The sequence below is a fragment of the Ursus americanus genome, chromosome 15, assembly GCF_024610735.1.
Source record: "Ursus americanus isolate L20-20 chromosome 15, mUrsAme1.1.p, whole genome shotgun sequence".
In the NCBI taxonomy this organism is placed as follows: domain Eukaryota; kingdom Metazoa; phylum Chordata; class Mammalia; order Carnivora; family Ursidae; genus Ursus; species Ursus americanus.
Genome location: NC_142141.1, coordinates 32,889,218 through 32,909,009, shown reverse-complemented (window position 1 = coordinate 32,909,009; position 19,792 = coordinate 32,889,218). Strand labels below are relative to the sequence as shown.

Sequence of the window (19,792 nt, the reverse complement as noted above, 5' to 3'; positions counted from 1 at the left end):
TGAAATATTTATCAATATAGAATGATCCTTATATAATTTAATTATTTACCTGGTTTTTCCTTTGTCCAATTTTATTGTCACCACCTGTCTTTCTTTGTATTGACTTTTTCTATATATCTTCACCCATCATTTTTCTTTTTAACTTGTGCCATTTTTCTAATTTTCTTTAGCTAAAGTAGTTTTATGGTGCTGAATTTAAGCTATTTAGATTTACTGTTGCAATAGGTATGTGTGTTCTATTGTATTTTCTGATTCTTTTGTTAATTCTTTGACATTTCTCTTTTTTATGCCTTTTTAAATATGTCATATGTTTCTCCAGTATTTGTAATGGTAAATGACATATTTTAAAATTTCACCAGTATTATATTTAAATTTAAAAAATTTAGTTTGTATCTAATTGTCTGACTCAATAATTACATATCATTATTTGAGTCCCTATGACTTAAATCCCATAACTTAACTCTCTTTCCTTCTCTCTATCATTGTTAATATAATTTATTATTTTCATAATATAGCCTAGCAAGAGAGAGATAATAAAAAACAAACAATTAGAAAATATTGAGATTGCCATCCATTGTGATTGTCAGTTTTATCCATGGGGTTTGTAATAGATTCTAACAATAAATTGTCCATCAATTTCATCTTCAGTGTTGTCATATTATATTTTTGGGTTTCTATAAGTATTTTACTTGAGAAATGGAAGAAACAATTTGAAAATAAAAATCTGGTAATGTTATTTAGACACAAAGAGGATCCTTTTAAATTAACTTTTATGCAGGCTAAATAAATCATCTCAACTTCTTTAAATTATCTTTCTAGAGGTCAAAGAAAAATATTGAATGTGGCAAGAATTCAGCGGGTAGCTCAGATAGGGTTGTGGTCATTTGTGGTGGTTGGACGGTGTTTGCTCTTTCATTACAAGGACATCAGGGCTCACTTTCCTAAGGCTAACTTACTCTTGGCCTTTGGATCATCTTTTCTGAGGGAGATTTCATGGAAGCTTCCTGTAAGGGAGAAAAACTTAGCCCCATGTTTTTCTTTCTCTGTTTTTACTCTGCTATAGAGCAGAGGTTTCCATTCCTCTTTTGACCAGAGGGGCATGAAGATAAGTGAAACCCATTTTGCTAGGTCGAAGTGCAGGTAAGAGGATGACAAGTGGCACTTACTTTCCCTTTTATCTTCTGATCTGCTAAATCTCTGTTCATGGTAGGAAAAGTTAGCTCTGGATGATTACACTCACTTTTTCTTTCCTATCCAGCTTTCTTCCCAGGCGTGAAAACCCCAAGTGGTGATATGTGCCTGCCTATGTTGTGATCCTGGGCTGTATGGAAGGATTTCTGTTCTTGAGATGTATTTTGCATCTTTCCTCTTTACTCTCAATATGTGCCTTTGTTCTTATTATCTCTCCAATAGATCTTCTATCCATCCTACTTTTCAATTCCTGCATTATTTTTTGCCTAGATTAGACAGCAAAATCCCCTTAACTAATTTCCCTGATTATCCAGTTTCACTCTTTTTCAAACTTCCACCCTTGTGATTTTTTTTTTTTAATCATCAAATCAGAGTATGACACTACCTTCCTACATAATCTAAATGTCTCCCATTGCCGTCAAGGAGACAGTTTAGCAAGATAGGTAATTCCCGTCACAATCTAGTAGTAATCCAACTTTTTATTTATTTATTGACTCAATCACAGAGCCTAGAACATTACATTTGCTAAATGAATGTTGTGCAGACAGTAGGAGTAAATCTTTATGGATGATACCAATAATGATGATTGGTACAACATTGAAAGAAATAGTATAGGGAGGCAAATGCAAGCAAAGTTAATAATAGAAGAGCACTACATTAGAAACTATTTTTAAATTTATTTACTAGAATTTTTACAATTACTAAGGGATGATACATATTTAAAATAAAATTTAAAGAGTGACAAGAGAAAAATTCCAGGTTTGATGCACAGTGCAAGGATATAGGCTTAATGTTATGGGCTATGCAGATGAGAGGTTAAGAGTGCTTTTGAAGAAGTCAGCCTGGGTTGTAATTCTTTTCTGCTTATTAACTTGGGAGAGTTACCTGACTCCTTTGAGACTTGGCTTCTTTGGTTAACTGGATAATACTAGTGTATTCTTCATAGCTCATGGAGAGAACTTAATTGATTTAAGTAAAGAGCTCTAATGGTAAGCTTTCAGTCAAACTTAACTATTACTGTTTTTGTTATTATTAACCTTATTTGTCCAAAAGAGAAAACAGAGCCTTTTGCTAACTTGGTATGATAAAACTTAGATGACATAAGCCATCAGCTGCCCCCTAGTTTATAGGAAAAGTCCAGCTGTTAAACTATAAATAAGAAAAGTAGGGGCACCTGGGTGGCTCATTCGGTTAAGCATCTAACTATTTTGTCTCAGGTCATGATCTCAGGGTCTGTAAGATCAAGCCCCAAGTCAACTCCAAGCTCAGTGGGGAGTCTGCTTGAGATTCTCACTCTCTGTGCCGCTCTTCTCTCTCTCTCAAAATAAATAAATCTTTAAAAAAAAATTAATATGTTGCCACCTGATTCTTAGTTCAAAGGGTGGAACTCTTTTCGTTCCCTATATCCCACACAACTAAATTTCAAATATTCTATTTAAAATTTCTGACTCTGTCTTTTTTCCTTTAAGAGTAAATGCTGCACATTTGATTCATAACATATGTTTCAAACTCAGCAATCAGTTATGGTAGTTATAATTTTTGAAACTGAACTTTTTTTTTTTTTGTAAATTCAGAAAACATTGTATAAGGTGGGATGGGAGCAGTCCCTAATCCTTCAGATAGTTTAGAGAGGATTTTAGAGCATATTCAGGTTGTTGAAAAGCCCTCATTTAATTTGAGATGATTTTCTTGTCCTATGTCTTGTCCTATGTCTATTTCTCTTACTTCTTGGCTCCATTGTTTGGTATAACCACCCAAAACTACAATGTTTTCTGACTAAGAGCAAAAAAATGCTATTGACTATAAGATTGCTTTCATTTGGGGGGGGTGGGCGTGTGTGGGATGGGGGAGAAGGAAAGGAAGATATAAAAACAAAGAAAGGCTGAGTCATTTTCAGGCAATCTACTTGAGTTATTTAAGGAAAAAGTAGGCTCCTATTCATTTTCTTCCATTCCAAAACAAAATTGAGCTTTGATAAGCTTACGTCCAGGGAACAAAATGTGATGTTACCATTTGTATTCATGTATTAAATTCGCAAGGTGCTGCAATGTAATGATCTGTTTCTCAGAATTGTGTTTGGGATGTTGTGTGAACCTTTTGAACTTTAGTGTTTTACTCAAGTGTTAACTCTAGGCAAGATAGTCCACAGACCCAAAATTATGATGTTATTATTAGCTCCCAGAAGGCATAACACCACAAAAATCCAAACATGTTCTAAGTACAAGGCAGAGGTTTGTGAGTTCTTAAATATTTCTGTTGTTGATTTCCTCATACAGGAAAATAACATAGCTTTGGGTAGAAAAAATAATAAAATTCTAATATTTATGTAAATTTTGATTTATTTCCTATTTTCATTGCTTTTGCCTTAATATGAATGCTACTGTCTTCCTGCTTTTCATAGAGAACAAAATGTCCTCCAGTTTAAATCCATTTAGGTTTAATCCCTGAATTCAGTTTCATGCAACTAAGTGCTACATTCTCTCTAACTAAAAAAAGGAAACAAATAACACATAGGGGTTTGTTTATGAATACACTGTAATCTAAGAATGAGCAGTGTTTTTATAGAAAAACCAGACCTTTATAATTTCAATCTAAATGGGAGGCAACTAGGCTTGTTTTTATTAGAGATTAGTACATTGTGTTAGTTTAGAAAGGCTTTTTTAAAAAATAAAATGAAAATCATAAATATCAGCTCCATCACTGCTTAAACAAAGCAGCCACCACTGCTTTCAACCTTATTTCTCTGTTCATAACACATCACAAATTCTTTGAATTACCAATGTTGACCTGACCTGGCCTGACCTGGAGAGTTGAATAATTATTTCAAAAGATTTTATCAAGTATCTGTCTCTGCCTGCTTACATATATTCAGTTTTTGTTGGAAGGTCCTCAAATTTCTGAGTTCAGTTTAAGCACTGAAATCCTATAGAAATGAAAAACTATACAGGGGTGTGAATGAGCTTGTGAGGGCTATTATTGTAGAGAAATGACCTTAAACCTCTCTGACATTTATACAAGCTTGTGTGTCATTTCATTATGTTTTCGCAGCATCCGTGGATTCAAAGCTATGGTATATGCTAAGGATATGTAATGTTCAAATAAATTAATGAAATATTTGCTTATGTGCAATTTTACCATATCCATATAATAAAAGGAGTCATATTTCTCTCAGAGGATTTTCATGAAACATCGTGTAGCTCCCTTTCACTTCTCCTGGATCTGATAGAAGACCAACTGCTTTCATAGGCCACGTCATGGGAAAACACTGTGAGAAGGGGAGAAGGGAAATTAGGGAACTTCTTTTGTGTTAGCTTATCCTGTAGTACAGATAGTATCGTACTATCTCTGCATGTTCATTCACTTCGAGTCCTTCAGGGTATGGAGAGCAGAGGGCAGGGTAGAGGAAGAGACAGTGACAGCAGATGTGTAGGAGGATGTAGGTCATGTGGAGTGACTCTCCCTTCTTTCTTTCTTTTTTTTAAATTTTATTTATTTGACAGAGAGAGACACAGCGAGAGAGGGAACACAAGCAGAGGGAGAGGGAGAAGCAGGCTTCCCACTGACTAGGGAGCCCAACACGGGGCTCCATCCCAGGACCCTGGGATCATGACCTGAGCCAAAGGCAGACGCTTAACGACTAAGCCACCCAGGCGCCCCTCTCCTTTCCTTCTTCTCCATTTCATGTAATTACCACTTATCTTTCCCATTGCTCAGACCAAAAGTCTTGGAGAAAACCTTGAATACTCTCTTATCTCACCTCTACTGCTGATTTTCTTAGAGATCAGTTGGCTTGGGGTGCCTGGGTGGCACAGTCGGTTAAGCACCAACTCTTGGTTTTGACTCAGGTCATGATCTCAGGGTCCTGGGATTGAGCTGTGCATTGGGCTCCACACTCAATGTGAAGTCTGCTTAGGATTCTCTCTCCTGTGCTCACTTTGGCAGCACATATACTAAAATTGGGATTCTCTCTCTCCTATTTTTGCCCCTCTGCCCCTCTCACTTGTGCTGTCTCTCTCTCTCAAATAAATAAATAAAATCTTTAAAAAAATCAGTTGGATTTAATTTTAAAATATATTTATCTAACAGACAAAAACCAAAACAAAACGGAAGATCTGAACAACAAAATTAATGACTTAACTGAGCTATGTAGAACATTGAACCAACAATGATAGAATTTAACTTCCTTTTAATGCACATGAATGTTTAGCAAAATTGACCATATGATGAATCATAAAGCAAGTTGAACAAGTTTCAAAGGATTAAAACCTTTTAATATATTCCCCTACTGTAGTGGAATTAAGTTAAATGATTTAAGAAAAAGAGTTGAAGCTATTATGATACTAACATTAAGCATCATGCCAGTGAATGTAATGAACCTCATTCATGATGAAGAATTTTCAGTTTGCCTTTGCAGGGCTCCTTATAACTTAATAAGTTATTATCATTGGCTATCCTTAATAAGAAATGCTGATGACAAAGTAGATTCAGATGTCAGCAGTCAAGAAATAGCTCAAGAGGCTGATTTCTGTGTAAATAAACACATTAGATATGATTAATGTAATTAAACTTGGAGTGGTATTTTAAAGTCAAAATAACTATTAATTCATAACTTAGCTCAGAACTTAGCCATCTAAATTCCCTTAAGACCTTAGCAAGTTGCTGTAGAGACAAATGGAAAGATATTAGGTTGCTAAGTGATTACTGTAATTTTGATAATTTTCTTTAAAGCTCTCTTTGCATATATTAAAATATATTTACCTTGGGGTTTTATTGCAACCTGATCCAATTAAACAATTTGAAGATCAGAGTTCACACCCAATTAAAACAACAACAGGGGTCAGGTGTTCTGTGTGCCTTGTGTTATTTCTTTATTGTATTTGTTGAATTGCTCTAGTTAGAGATGCCTACTTAGTAATGATTTACTAATCCAAGAAACATCTCTTCAAAATATCTCCCCATTTCTTCCTGTGTCAGCACCCGCTTTTCATTCATCTTAGCTTAGACAGTCCACCTTTGATTCAGACCTAAGATTACTATTAAAATTCTCATACCCAGGAAGCATGTATATTAGCTATGTGACTCCTTGGTCTTGCCAATCTAAGCTTTAGCATCAATTTCTCCAAAACCAGGGGAGAGGGAACATGGCAGGTACAAAATGTGTCTGCCTGGCATGTGCATTCTGGCTCCAGAAGGACCTAGTAGGTTACAGTAGTTATGTCTAAAGTGGGATTTAAATGAGGGTTAACATCTTGATTCCTTCCTTTTAGAGTGGCGGATTTCAGTGATCCTCCCTTGATTTTACTACTTTTTTCTATAATTGCATTTTTTACATTCTGTATGCCCTATATACCAAATCCAGTTGTTAAAACCTTGGAATAAAACCTAAACTGCCTGGTTTAAGGTCATAAGGGAATTTAGACACATATCATTCATTAAATCACTCAAAAAATATTTCATTGTGGTGGGCAATCTGACAGATGGTAGGTAACTATAGAATAAATAATTTAAAATCACTGCTTTATGAAACTTACGATGTAGTGCAGGGAATGGTATTCATCAAAGTCAAACAAATGTGAAAGAATAACAATGATGACTACTATGAAGAAGTCTTGGTGGTGAAGTTTCTCTGAGAAAATGGTGTTTGAGCTGAGAGCTGAAAAGTAGGAGAAAATTAGGGAACCCCCTCAATATCTAATTCTCCAGGAATAGTACCAGTTCCTTAATACCCTTATGATTACAGTTTTAGTTATCATTATTTTGAAGAGGTATTGTAGATAGTTTTCTTTTTTTTAATGATTATTCTGAGTTGAAAGATAATATCATTTTGATAGTATTTTCATTGGACCAGGGAAGGAGCAGCACAGGGGAAAAATAAAGAAAATGAATGAATGGTTATTCTTCATTTTCTTAGCTTTGGGATTGCTTGATTTTGATATTACACCAGGCAATTTCTTTAACCTTTTATGAAAGAAATAGGGATCAGCCTATCTCTGCTCCTCATTACCAAGGAACATATTTTCTATCCCCACTGAATATCCTTCCCTTTTGAAGTATACACTTGTATTGCCTTTTTTCATCTTTATCTTCATGAACTCTATCCCACCACATCTGCAGCACAAAATCCAAATTCTAGACTAATTAAATAGCTTGTTAGAATGTAACTCTCTGTTTCATCATCATCCTGGATGAGTCAGCATGCATGTTAATGTTCCTTCTGATATCTGACCCTTACAGCTCCTCAGCCTTTACTAAACCACTGACTTTTAGCTCTCCATAAGTCTCCCTGAGCTTCACTGTAACTTTTCTCCAGTATCGTAAACTATAGACTTTGTATCTCTGACCACAACCTACTTACTGTCCACCAACTCCCTTACTCCTACAGAAGTCACAGTTCAGTTACTATCCCTTTATGTTCTCCTAATTACCGGATTGTCTTCTGTTAAAACTTGAGTCTACTCTTAGCCTAGGATTAGGTTGATGATATCCCCGCAGACTTCCTAGTCTTTTCCCTGCTTGACAGTCTTCTGGCTTCTCCTTGCAAAAGCTTGGGTCTGATTAACTTACCCAAAATACATTTTTTACTTGCCCTTCTGGGTTCCTGAATATTGGATGAGAAATCACTAAACCATGCTGATTAGTTCTCTCCTGATTCCTGCTATTCAAACTCAAACGGGTTTTACACTGCTACTTGACAGTTCCTGTATTCATCCCCTTTGGATTCTGCTTTATTTCTAGTCTAAGTCTTTTTCGTCTCTTCTGAATTCCTTAACTTCAACACCAGCACTGCCTTCACACTCTTTGCAGATGAGTATCTCCAAATTTATGGAGTTTTTAAGAACAGGTATTGTTGGTCTTCCTAAATTAAAAAAAATAGTCTACATACTTTCATTTTCCATTTTCTCTTAGGAGGAGGTATCCCTCCTCTTAAATAAAATACTGTTTTAATTAGGTTTTTCTCTAGTTCTTTATATACTGTTGGAACATAGTACACAGTTGGTTTATTTAAACTAATATTAGGTTTAGCAGTCAATCCTATCCCTATCTGTGAAATGAAAGTATAAATAGTCTTTATTTATGTGGGGTTCATCAATAATGATGGTTTATAAACTTTTAGTGGGTCTTTGAACTTATGGGCTGAAGTCAAGGTTCTACTTTTTCTATTACGACTCTTGATGAACCCAGTCTATCTTTTACTTTTACCTTCCATTGTTAAAAGGAAACTTGAGAGCAGAAGAGGCAGAAGTGTGTCTCCTACTCAATCCTGTGATCCCGCAGCAGACATTTTTCAGCCCTATTACTATGAAAGGGAAGCATTTGGAGCCAGGCTTGGTCTCTGGAAAAACTCTTTCCTTGGTAAGATAGCTAATCAAAAAGTTTACAAGAAGAAATTCATTACAGTGGCCGGTTATTTATTGGGGAAATGTTTTCAGATTTGAACCAAAAGTGATTTGGGGTTGTTCTTTCTTTCTTTTTTCTTTGTTTTTAATTGACTGGGACTCTTGAAGAACCCTCATCAAATAAGTGGTTTCTAGAATGGGAAATTGCTCAAGGTATTGTCTTTTCAGCAAGTAGGGTTTCCTATTTTTTCTATTGCCAGATTTGAAGACGTCCAGTTATATCATTCTACCAGCTACTAAATGTTTAATATGTTGATTTTCAAAAAGCAAATGCATTCTTCAACTCTGAATCATGTCTTAAGTGAACACAATAAAATTGAAAGAAGAGAATCATAATCACACTATCAACGCTATTTTATAACCTGTTTTTTAAGATGTAAGAATGCATTGTGAAAATTTTTAATAGATTTAGGTATTACTATTATTTTTAGGATTATGTTTATTTATTTGAGAGAGAGAGCACAAGCAGGGGGAGGGGCAGAGGGAGAGAGAGAGAAAATCTCAAGCAGACTCCCCACTGAGTGCTGAGCCTGACTGGGGGCTTGATCCCAGGGCTCTGGGATCATGACCTGAGCTGAAGGCAGATGCTTAACTGAATGAGCCACTGAGGCACCCCTTAAGTATTATTTAACAGCATTATTTTTAAGGATGAATGACTGGTTGTATCTTATATTTTTAGTTTATTAGCTCACACATCAAAACAAGATAGTGGCAAACCCAACAATAGCCTTAGTTGAAAGAGCAAATTTCAACTAAGGTGAAAAAGCAATTTGTGCCAGTGGCTCTAAACTGATATCATTTGTTTCTATATCACCAGAAAGTGGTACAAAGCCTGTTATATAGTAGGTATGCAGTAAATGTTGAATTTAATTTTTGCATACATTATTATTATTATTATTAAATATTGGTTCTATTTTAAGTAAAAGAAACTCTCAGTGTTTATCGAATCTCATTTTTTTGTTTGCTTTACTTACAGATGATTTATGAATAGAGTTTGATATTGCAATTCATTACCATGGTAACAATCATAATCTCACAAACTCTAGACTTTTTAAATGACATTTAATAAGTGGCAAAATGGATGGATAACTTCATTTGTAGAGTGACATTTTGATGGTTAGCAGTGATAGAAAAAGAAATAATGATAGAAAAAGAAATAATGTAGGTATTCAGATAAAGGTTTGTAATTTTGACTACCTTTTGAGCCACGAGAGTGTTTTTGAATTTACTGGATTCCTGAGATGGATGTATTTGGCTTATCTACAATTTATAAAACATTGTACAATAAAAAAGGGACATGATTTATAGGATTTAGAATCAAGAGACCTGGATTTTAGGTTCCCCTCTGCAAGGAGTTAATGACATCATATAATATTTCTGAGTTTTAGTTTTCTCATTTATAAAGTATGGACAACATTCCACTCATGACAGTACAGGGTTGCATCAGGAGTACCAAATGAAGTGATACGTGTGAACACATATTTTAAAGTATGATGCAAATTACGGGTATAAGATGTTGTTACTGTTCTTCGTATGGAAGCTGATTTACTATGATTTTCTATGACCTAAGCATGATGTAGAGGGATCCTTGGTTTGCAGTATATGTCACTCCATCTCATGCCTCCCCCCGCCCCCAGGCAACCATCAGTTTTTTCCTCTGTGTTTATAAGTCTGATTCTGCTTTTTATTTGTTTATTCATTTGGTTTTTTTTCTTTTCTTTTCTTCTTTAGATTTCACTATGAGTGAAATCATATGGCATTTGCCTATCTCAGCCTGACTTATTTCATTTAGCTTAATATCCTCTAGGTCCATCCATGTTGTCTCAAATGAAATGATCTCATCCTTTTTTTATGTCAGCATATATTCCATTGTGTGTGTGTGTGTGTGTGTGTGTGTGTGTGTGTATACAAACACACATATCACATCTTCCTTATCCATTCATCTATTGATGGACACTTGGGCTACTTCTGTATCTTGGGTATTGTGAATAATGCTGCAATAAACATAGGAGTGCATATATCTTTTTGAATTAGTGTTTTTGTTTTCTTTGGGTAAATACCCAATAGTGGAATTATTGGATCATATGGTATTTCTATTTTTAATTTTTTGAGGAACCTCCATACTCACAGTGGCTGTATCTGTTTACATTCCCACCACCAGGGTACCTTTTTCTTTATATCCTTGCCAATATTTGTTATTTCTTGTCTTTTTGTAAAATGCACACTTCAAGTGGATGAACTGAATGGTATATTCATTAAATTTCAATAAAACTATTTTTTAAAGCCCATCAGTCATACCTGCCACTAAAGAATATTAGCTGAATATCTTTTCACATGGAGCTCAATAGTCTGACCATATTAATGGGTTTCTATTCTTACGCTTCCTCTCTACTCTCTCTCAAAAAGTTACCCTCTAACTTAGTAAATCCCCTAAGGAGATAATCCCATGTACTATTTAAGGGCAGGGGTACTAGAGCTCATGTTCAAACCCCAGCTTTGTTACTTTCAAGCTGTATAATGATAATGCTCTGTTTACTCTACAGTGAGAATGATAGGAATAACTCTTCCATTGGGTTGTGATGTACATTCAGTGAGTTATTGTATTCAGGACTTAGGGCATTGCCTGCCACATTTAAGAGTGGCTTTTACTATAATGATCCAAATCTAAACTGTGGCCCTACTTGTCATATCACCAAACTCACTGACAAGCAAAGAGCTCTCCCTTGAGGACCCTTTCATTTAACAGTAGAAAACATGGAATCCAGGAAACAAACTGAGGGTTGCAGAAGGGAGGGGGGCTGGGGGATGGGATAACTGGGTGATGGGTATTAAGGAGGGCACTTGTTGTGATGAGCACTGGGTATTATATGTAACTAATGAATCATTGAACACTACATCAAGAACTAATGATGTACTATATGCTGGCTAATTGAACTTAATAAAAAAAATAGAAACTTCAAATGAAAACATATTCCTAAATGATTGCCCAACTCAGATATTTATTCAAGGATTTTTTTCCCCCCTGATATGATTAATTTCCTTAGAAGGCAGAAACATCTGTAAGGAGAAGAGCCAGAGCAGGAGAACATGAGGGATGCTGTAGAGGGCCCATCTTCTGATGTGGTATAATAATGATGCTCTTTCCAAGGTATTAGAACAGAGTCTTGCCTTGTTTCCCCTGTTCAGGATTTAAATTATAAACTTTATTTGCCTCGTAAGTATACTTTATAATGGTGCCAGACAGCACCTAGGAGATATTTTGAGCTGCAGTCTCATGTAATGCTTCCAACTTGACTTTTCTTGAAAGCTATAAATACATTTCCAAACTATTTTCAGATTTTTGAAGGTGTTTAAAATGAAGATTTGTACTTTTCCTTTCTCCACAAGTTACTGAATCTCTGAACTTATCTTCCCTAACAACTAGAGAAGAAATCTCTCCTCTTGGTCTCAGCCCTCCATCTGAACTTTTATTGAATATTGGCTATTTTTCAGAGAATAATGCTCTCAACTGTTGGAGAACTTTGCTTGAGGATATTTTTATTATTTCATTCTAAGGAAAAGTATTTCATCCATGGTTATTCCAGCTGCGGAGGAATTGATCAAATATTCCCTCTGTGCTGTCGTCTTTTCCTCATCAGTAGGGGGCACCTGTGGATTTAAACAGACTTCAATCCATTTTGTTCCAAAGAAGCCAGATTGGCCAAATTGTTTCTAGTGTTAACCCTCCTCTTCTCTCACCCAAGGATGTTTTTGGATTTGTCATTTAAAAAAATCAATATATAAAAAAATATATAAATGAAACCTTCTGTTACCTTTCAGTAAATTCTCAACCCCTTAGCCTGGAACCCAAAACACTCTGTGATCTAAAATTTCCTAGTGAAGGACTGTTTCTCTGCTTCTCTATGCATATCAAGTGCTGTCATGTAACTATGTTCCAGATGTTTGGCACTTTTGTATTTCTGCATACCTTAGCCTGAAGCACTGCTCTGAGTTTTCATGAAATCAGGTTTATGAGATCACATTTCAATTGCTACCTTTCTATCATTTTCCATTGAGAAATACTGGCATCTGTACTTAATATCTGGAAACAATTTCTAAAACTCAGAAGCTCTGAATGAAAATGCTAATCAGGAATTTATTTCCCATTATATTAAAGAAGAAAAATTGTAAAGTGTTTTATATCATGCCAAAGCTCCCAAAGCGATTTTCTAAAATGTTGCTATAATATAAATAAATGCCTGTGTATAAGCAAGAAATTATATTAGGGTGTAAACACTTAACCCAAATAGCAGTTACTTTATATGAAATAACATGTGTAACATACTACAATCTAAACAACTTTTGCATGTTTGATCTTTATTATATTTCATATTAAAGTGTACATTATGTATTTAAAAACACTATAAGTTAAGCTCTATATATGTAATATATAGAGAGAGTACATTATGGATAATTTAAGAGGTTTTCAAGGTATATTTTGACTACTTTTTTTTTTAACTACCCAGGAATTGACTTTAGATTCTAACATCTTATGACTTATAAAGAGCTGCAACTGGTTTCTATTAAGATTACTTAAAAATATTATCTACCCCCAAGATTATAAATTTGCAAACTCCTCAGGGGCAGAAATCTATATTATTTTTTCTGTTCCTTAGATGCAGTATTCAATAACTATTTACTAACTGAATATAATCCGTGGATAAGTGTTACACCTGAGAGAAAATTTTTATATTGCAAACACTCATAGGTTAAGTGAGTCCCCAGTCACTTGCTTTATCTATCAAGCTTTCATAGGTGGGCAGTGCAAATAGTTTTAATGCAACATTCATTTTCACTTGGAGCTAATGAACATGATTCTTAGGTGATCTAACTTATTAGGCATTAATACTTAAACATTATTGCAAAACTATATAGTATTTTTTTCTTTTTACACTTAAATAGCAAGTCTACTGGTTGAATAGAATCAACACACAATAGACCAATCTCAAATATTTCTAGAATTGGGTTGTAATAGAAGTCTACTCTCTGGTGAGTATTTACACAAGAAACAAGATCCATACAAGATAGTTTCCCGTTTCTAGCCATTTGCCTGAAAAACTTAATAATTTGGAGTTGCCATGGGGAGGGAAACAGCCAGAAGGAAAGGAAAAGAATGAATAATGGACTTGGGAAGAATCACATGGAGATGATTCTCACTAGAGAACAATGAGACATTGTGGCATTCCTGTTAAATTATTGCTAAGAGATTTAGAATTCCAAGAAGCTGGAGTCTATTGGGTACTGTGTGAATAATAAGAAAGAAATTGGTCACATTTGGCTTAGGAATAATGTTAGTTAATGATGCAACAAAGTCAATAAGTCATGAGAGTTCCATTATCTTACATTCAGCTGACCTCTTTTAATGAAGGGCAAAGTATTGACATAGGCTATCAAAGATGCATGACTGACCCTTGTTTGGAGATTTTAGGGTCTAGACATATCAGCTTGGTTTCTTTCTGTTTTCCCTCTTGATCCCAGAGGAGTCAAGTCTGTAACTAGAGCTACAAGAGTAAGTTTGGGAAGATGGCTTGTAAATCTTTTCAGGGGATTTGTTTCGATAATGCATTGTGGTCAGGACTGGATCCTTTTCCAGATCTCTGGGCCCCAGTAATTTGTCCTGATTTCTTCCAACCCCCTGATACTCCTGACTGTGACCTCTACTCTGCTGTGCCCTGGGACTTTGTGCTTTTTATCTATAGATGTATCTAACTAAGTAAGAGTCTTCTAGGAGTCAAGAGTGTGGTCCTGGTGACATTGCTTTGTTGTAGAGGGGTCTCTTTAAGTCTTCCTGTCCAAAAGAGCCTAGTATGGATTTCATTGTTTAAACATTAGTATTATGTTTTTTTCTAAAAAATTCTTCACAGAGTATCTACACAAAGTTCTAATGTGCGGTGCTCAGACTTTTTACTTTTAGCATTTTAAGCTTTCTAATTATGTTATAATGGCTACAAAACTAAACTGATCTCTGTCCCAACATTGTTCCAGATGGATGGGAGATCTTGAGCTTATTCTACCTATCATGTCCTAGGTCAGGTTTTCTTTCCTTCCCTTTCCTGTATCACTATCAGTAACTCAGAGCTCTACCCTTTCTTTCAAGTAGGTACAAGGGTCCTAAGCTATTGAAAGGGAGATTATTTTATATAGGGCAGATAGGATGGGGGTTGAGCAAGTTTTGAAAGCACATAGGCATAATTCCTGCTGGACTCCCTTTCTGTCTATCATCAGTGAGAAGGGGCAACTAAAGCAGCACTTCAGAGCAGATGTTGTACACTTAGTTCTCAGTACATGCAGACTAAAATGTCTCTGAGTACCAAAAACATGATACAGCCACTGATTCTGCTCCCAGTGGCTCCCTGTTTCTCACTAGTCCACGTGATACTCTATGCCACAGAGAATTGCCCAGGTAAATTGTTTAGTGTCTAAACTCCATTCCAGTACTCCAGTCATTTCTTGTCTCTCTATCCTCCACCCTATGGAATCTTTACCTAGTTTGGGAATCTGTGAATGTGTGTTGGGGAGGGGACTTGAATCTTCTGAATCTTTTCTGTCCCTCTTTTGCGTTGCGGCTTTGGAACGTGAAAGCCAAGAATTTGTTACCTCTGTTCTCTGATTTTGAACTGCCAGGACTAGGGGTCCAAATGACTGAATCATAGTGGACGGAATGGAGCTCAATAGTTAATACTTCAAAATGGGAACACTCTCCTCTTTACCTTCTGACTTTAAATACAAGGGCTACTTGTGGAAAGTGTTTGGCATGCAGACTCTGAATTCAGGATGCTGCATCTCACTGTCTTAGCACTCACTGTTATGTAAATTACTTGTTTCTCAGTCTTTCTTCCACATCAGACTAAATGTGTTTTTTTTTAAATTAAAATTAAAATTTTAATAATTGTGGTAAAATATACATAGCATTCATATTATAGTGCTACCGTCACCACCACCTTCCACAGAACTCTTCATCTTCCCAAACTGAAGCGCCCCAGATTCATTAAACAATAACTCCCCACTCCCAACTCCTTCCCCTCCCATCCCCTGGCAATCACCATTCTTTCTGTGAATTTGACTACTCTTAGGTACTTTATATAAGTAGGGTCATGCAGTATTTGTCCTTTTGTGCCTAGCTTATTTCATTTAGCATAATGGCTTTAAGGTTCATCCATTTTGTTGCATGTCAGAATTTCCTTCCTTTTTAAGGCTGATTAATATTCCATTGTATGTATATGCCACATTTTGTTTATCCCTTCATCTGTTGATAGACACTTGGTTGCTTCTACCCTTTGGCTATTGTGAATAAGAACATAGGCGTATAAATTTCTGTTCAAGTCCCTGTTTCAATTCACTTGGGTATATATCCAGAAGTAGAGTTCCTGGACCATATGGTAAGTAATTTTTAATTATTTGAGGAACTGGCCACACTGTTTTCCACAGTGGCTATACCATTATATATCTCTGCAGCAATATAAAAGGGTTCCAATTTTACCACACCCTTGCCAACACTTGTTACTTTTTTAATAATAACCATCCTAATGGGTGTGACAAAATGCTTCTTGATAGCTGGAATAATATCTTCATCTTCATACTCCCATCTATTATAGATGATTCTAGTTGATATTCATTATAATAAACTATATGATTCATGGATTTGGGTTAATTCTAAGGAAGAATTTCCTGATAAACTGTGCTGGCACACTCACACCTCTTAAGTTCCATTCCTAGATAGAATGTAAGCAACAAGGGAAGATTTTAAAAATTATTTGTTAATTAAAAAAATGATCATGTCAAATTTGTCAGTGGTTTCTTTTACCTGTGGGTGGACCTTGCTTTGGGAAGAATCACTTGAATGTTTTCTTTTATGTATGTGTTTTATGTGAATGTGAAACAATTAGCTACTTTTTGTTCTGGGAACAAATATCATCCTTTCTCAAATTACTTAATATGCCAAGCTTAAAATAAATTGAAGGAAATTCAGGAATCTGAGTAAATTTACATAGAAGTCAAGAGGACCTTGGGAGCAAAGATATAGAGACATTAGATTGCTTTTTCCTTGAAGTTCAACATTATTAGAACCCAGGATTTAGGGACCTTAACCAAGAGCAAATGCCAAGAATTAGATACCAGGTTTCCTAAGGGATCTGGGGCACAACTCCAGGGCCTACGTTAACCTAGGAGAAGGCCAGAAACCCTGGCTCTATAGATGCCTCTTGAGAGTAGACGTGTGTGTGTGTGTGTGTGTGTGTGTGTGTGTGTATTGTGCGCATACTAAAAAACAATCTGTGTTACTGAAGAGCTGTAACATTGGATACCCAGACTGGATGCAGAGGCATACTCTGAGAAATATGTTTTTCCAGTAAGAATGGAGAGGGGAATCTTTTATCTTCATTGAGTTGGGACTCACATAGACTCTGGGACCCTAGATTTGGTGGCAATGAATGCCCTAGTCATTATGAATTTGGGCAGCAAACCAGGACTGTGTTGAGTTTCTACTTGTCTGTACTGGGGATCAGGCAAGGCTTAGATAACTACTGAACTCCCAGCAGGGAATAAGGATTGTGGCGGGTTGCTGTACTCCTTGTTCCCAGCAACATCACCAGGTGCCAGAGCTGTCCATGAGGATAGAGGCAGCAGGGTACAAGGACAAGGAAGGACAAGGTCTCTAAATCTAGATAGTTGTGTGTAACTCCTGGCTCTGGACTTCAGTGTCTTCATAAGCGAAATGGGTATGATGATAGCTCCTTATCATAGGTTTGTTGTGAAGATTAAAAACACAAATAACTGTGGAAGACTCATAATGGTGCCTATTATAAAGCAGTTGTCAGTAATGTTAGGTAGGAGAAGCAAAGAACAGAAACCCTATAGGGAATTAACTAAATATTCCACTTTTTCTCCATAAGTATCTAGAATCACATGTGAGACTGAGTGGTTTATTATGGGATTCAAGATTGTGGGGAGAGAGAAGACTATGTAGACTTTTATTCAAATATTAAAAGGAGCGTGAATATCATTTTTTACTCTAATTTGGTGATGTTGAACATAATTCATTTCATGTTTCCATGTAGGTGTCCTTATCAATTTATCTAAAGTATATCTCAAATTGTCTTGTTAGCTGATATTTCTGTCGAGTGATACTCATTCTCAAACCACCCAGACAAAAAGTAGATACTACTTTGAATCTTTTTTCCCCCTTTGGTGTCCACATCCAGTCATTCACCAAACACTCAATTTTTCCTTCATAATGATCATTGAATCTGTCCTTTCCTCTCTATTCTCACCTTTATTTGTCCAACTAGCCCAGACAAATTCCCAATAAGCTGCACATACTCAAGTGCCACAGGACAGAAATAGATTTTATGAGCTTGTGTTGAGTTGGGAGCAAACAGGGCTGTTCCCTGGCAAAACTTGAAGTAGGTAAAGTTTAGCTTTGGCACCTGGCATTTGCCAGCTTTTCCCCGGAGATGAAAAAAGCTGGCATGGCTTCTGGCCAGGACTGCACATCAGCAAGGAAATTCTCTATGAGCTCAATACTTGCTAATGACATCCCACTCAGCTGCAGAAAGAAACTAAGAATCTGAGTTTGGTTTATAAGCTTTCTTATATGTGAGACCATTTGCTCCATGAAGATAGAATATGTAACTATCTCTTTACTGCTGTAGTCTAACCATGTTATAGGATAACCAGATGGAATTACAAAAAAAGACAAAAATATCAAGACTGTCAGTGTCTTTAGGAGGATAAAAATTTGACTTGGCTGAGGCAAGTGTGGTTTCAGTCCTCAGGAAAAACATTCAGTGAAGAAGCTTCCCCACATCACTCTCACTCTGCTTCTGTGTCCTCACCTCTTCATGCTCAGGCCTGAACTTTTGATTTGTTCATTGTGATTTTTAAAAGTCTGGAAAGAATCAAACTTATATCCCTCTTCAGCTTCTGATTCTACATATGTTGACATTTTCCGTATCTATGAATATAACAGGTGAGAATAATATGCAGAAATTTGTCCTATAAAATGTATTTATGAAATGTGAATATAAAATAATTTATAATGTTCAATATGCGTTTAAGAATTCCACCCTTTCACTCTACATATTCTGATGTACATTGCTAATTGATAACAATTTCTTTAAAACAATAGGTATTTTAGGTTAAATATTTGTCCTCATGAACCAGATAGGTCTGAATTTAAATCTGAGTTCCACCATTTGCTAACTCTAGAGTTCCCTCAGCATGTTATCTAACCTCTCTGCGTCTTAGTTTCCTCCCATTCTTTACTAGTTTTTTTTAGTTTTTGTTTTTAAATAAATAACATATATAAGATTTTTACCTCAATGGCTGACCCATAGAAAGCACTCAAAAGAGAAAGTTCATTTTTTTAGCTAAAAGAGATCATAGGAATCAGTTCACCCAAGCCTCCTCTTTTTCAGATCAGGAACAGAAGGTTTGGGACTAGAATCCAAGTTCCATGACCCCCTGTAAGCTAGTTGGTATCCATTAGAGAGCATGGGTTTTGGAACTTGATGGATCTGACTTACTCTGGATATTTCCAATTACTTCATAAACTTTAACTTTTCTTAGTCTTAGTTTTTTTCATCCATAAATCAGGGAATATCTGCCTTTGATATATTTAAAACACTGAGATAATTTTTGGCACAATGTGAACATACAAAATGTTTTTGTTTTCCCTAGTGGCATACCAAGGATGGGGTAGTAGTCATGATCAGCTCCAGGTACAGGCAATGGAGGGAGAGAGGGGAGCATAATCTGTTGAGAATTTAGAAATAGGAATAAAACTGACTAAAAATTGCCTTATTTTTATTAACACCATGCACAGTAACAATAAACAATGTTGGTCTAACTTCTAAGTAATTGGTGAGAATACTGTTGAGATTAATTGTGTGTATGTGCGTGTGGGCTTCAAACTGGCATATTTTTATCACTTTCCCTTTAAAAAAATTGTATTCTACATGGAAATTAATCCTGATAAGAGTTAGCCTTTGGCACATACAGATGATGTTACAGTTGTTCATTCTGAGAGTGATTTTGTATGGAGTAGCCTTTGCCTTTTTCTCTATACTCGGATCAACCCATGCCTTCAGGCTGGTGATACTCACAATTTATCAGATACTCCAATATTTGTCTAAATCCAAGCTTAGTTTCCAAATGAATCTCTTTTA

At 35.8% G+C, this 19,792-nt stretch overlaps 1 protein-coding gene across 2 annotated transcripts in view; it reads left to right on the top strand.

The window, feature by feature from the left end:
* FBXO4 (F-box protein 4) overlaps positions 1 to 19,792 on the top strand; it is a 364,568-nt gene that overhangs the window by 55,037 nt on the left and 289,739 nt on the right. The gene's annotated exons all lie outside the window — the stretch shown is intronic.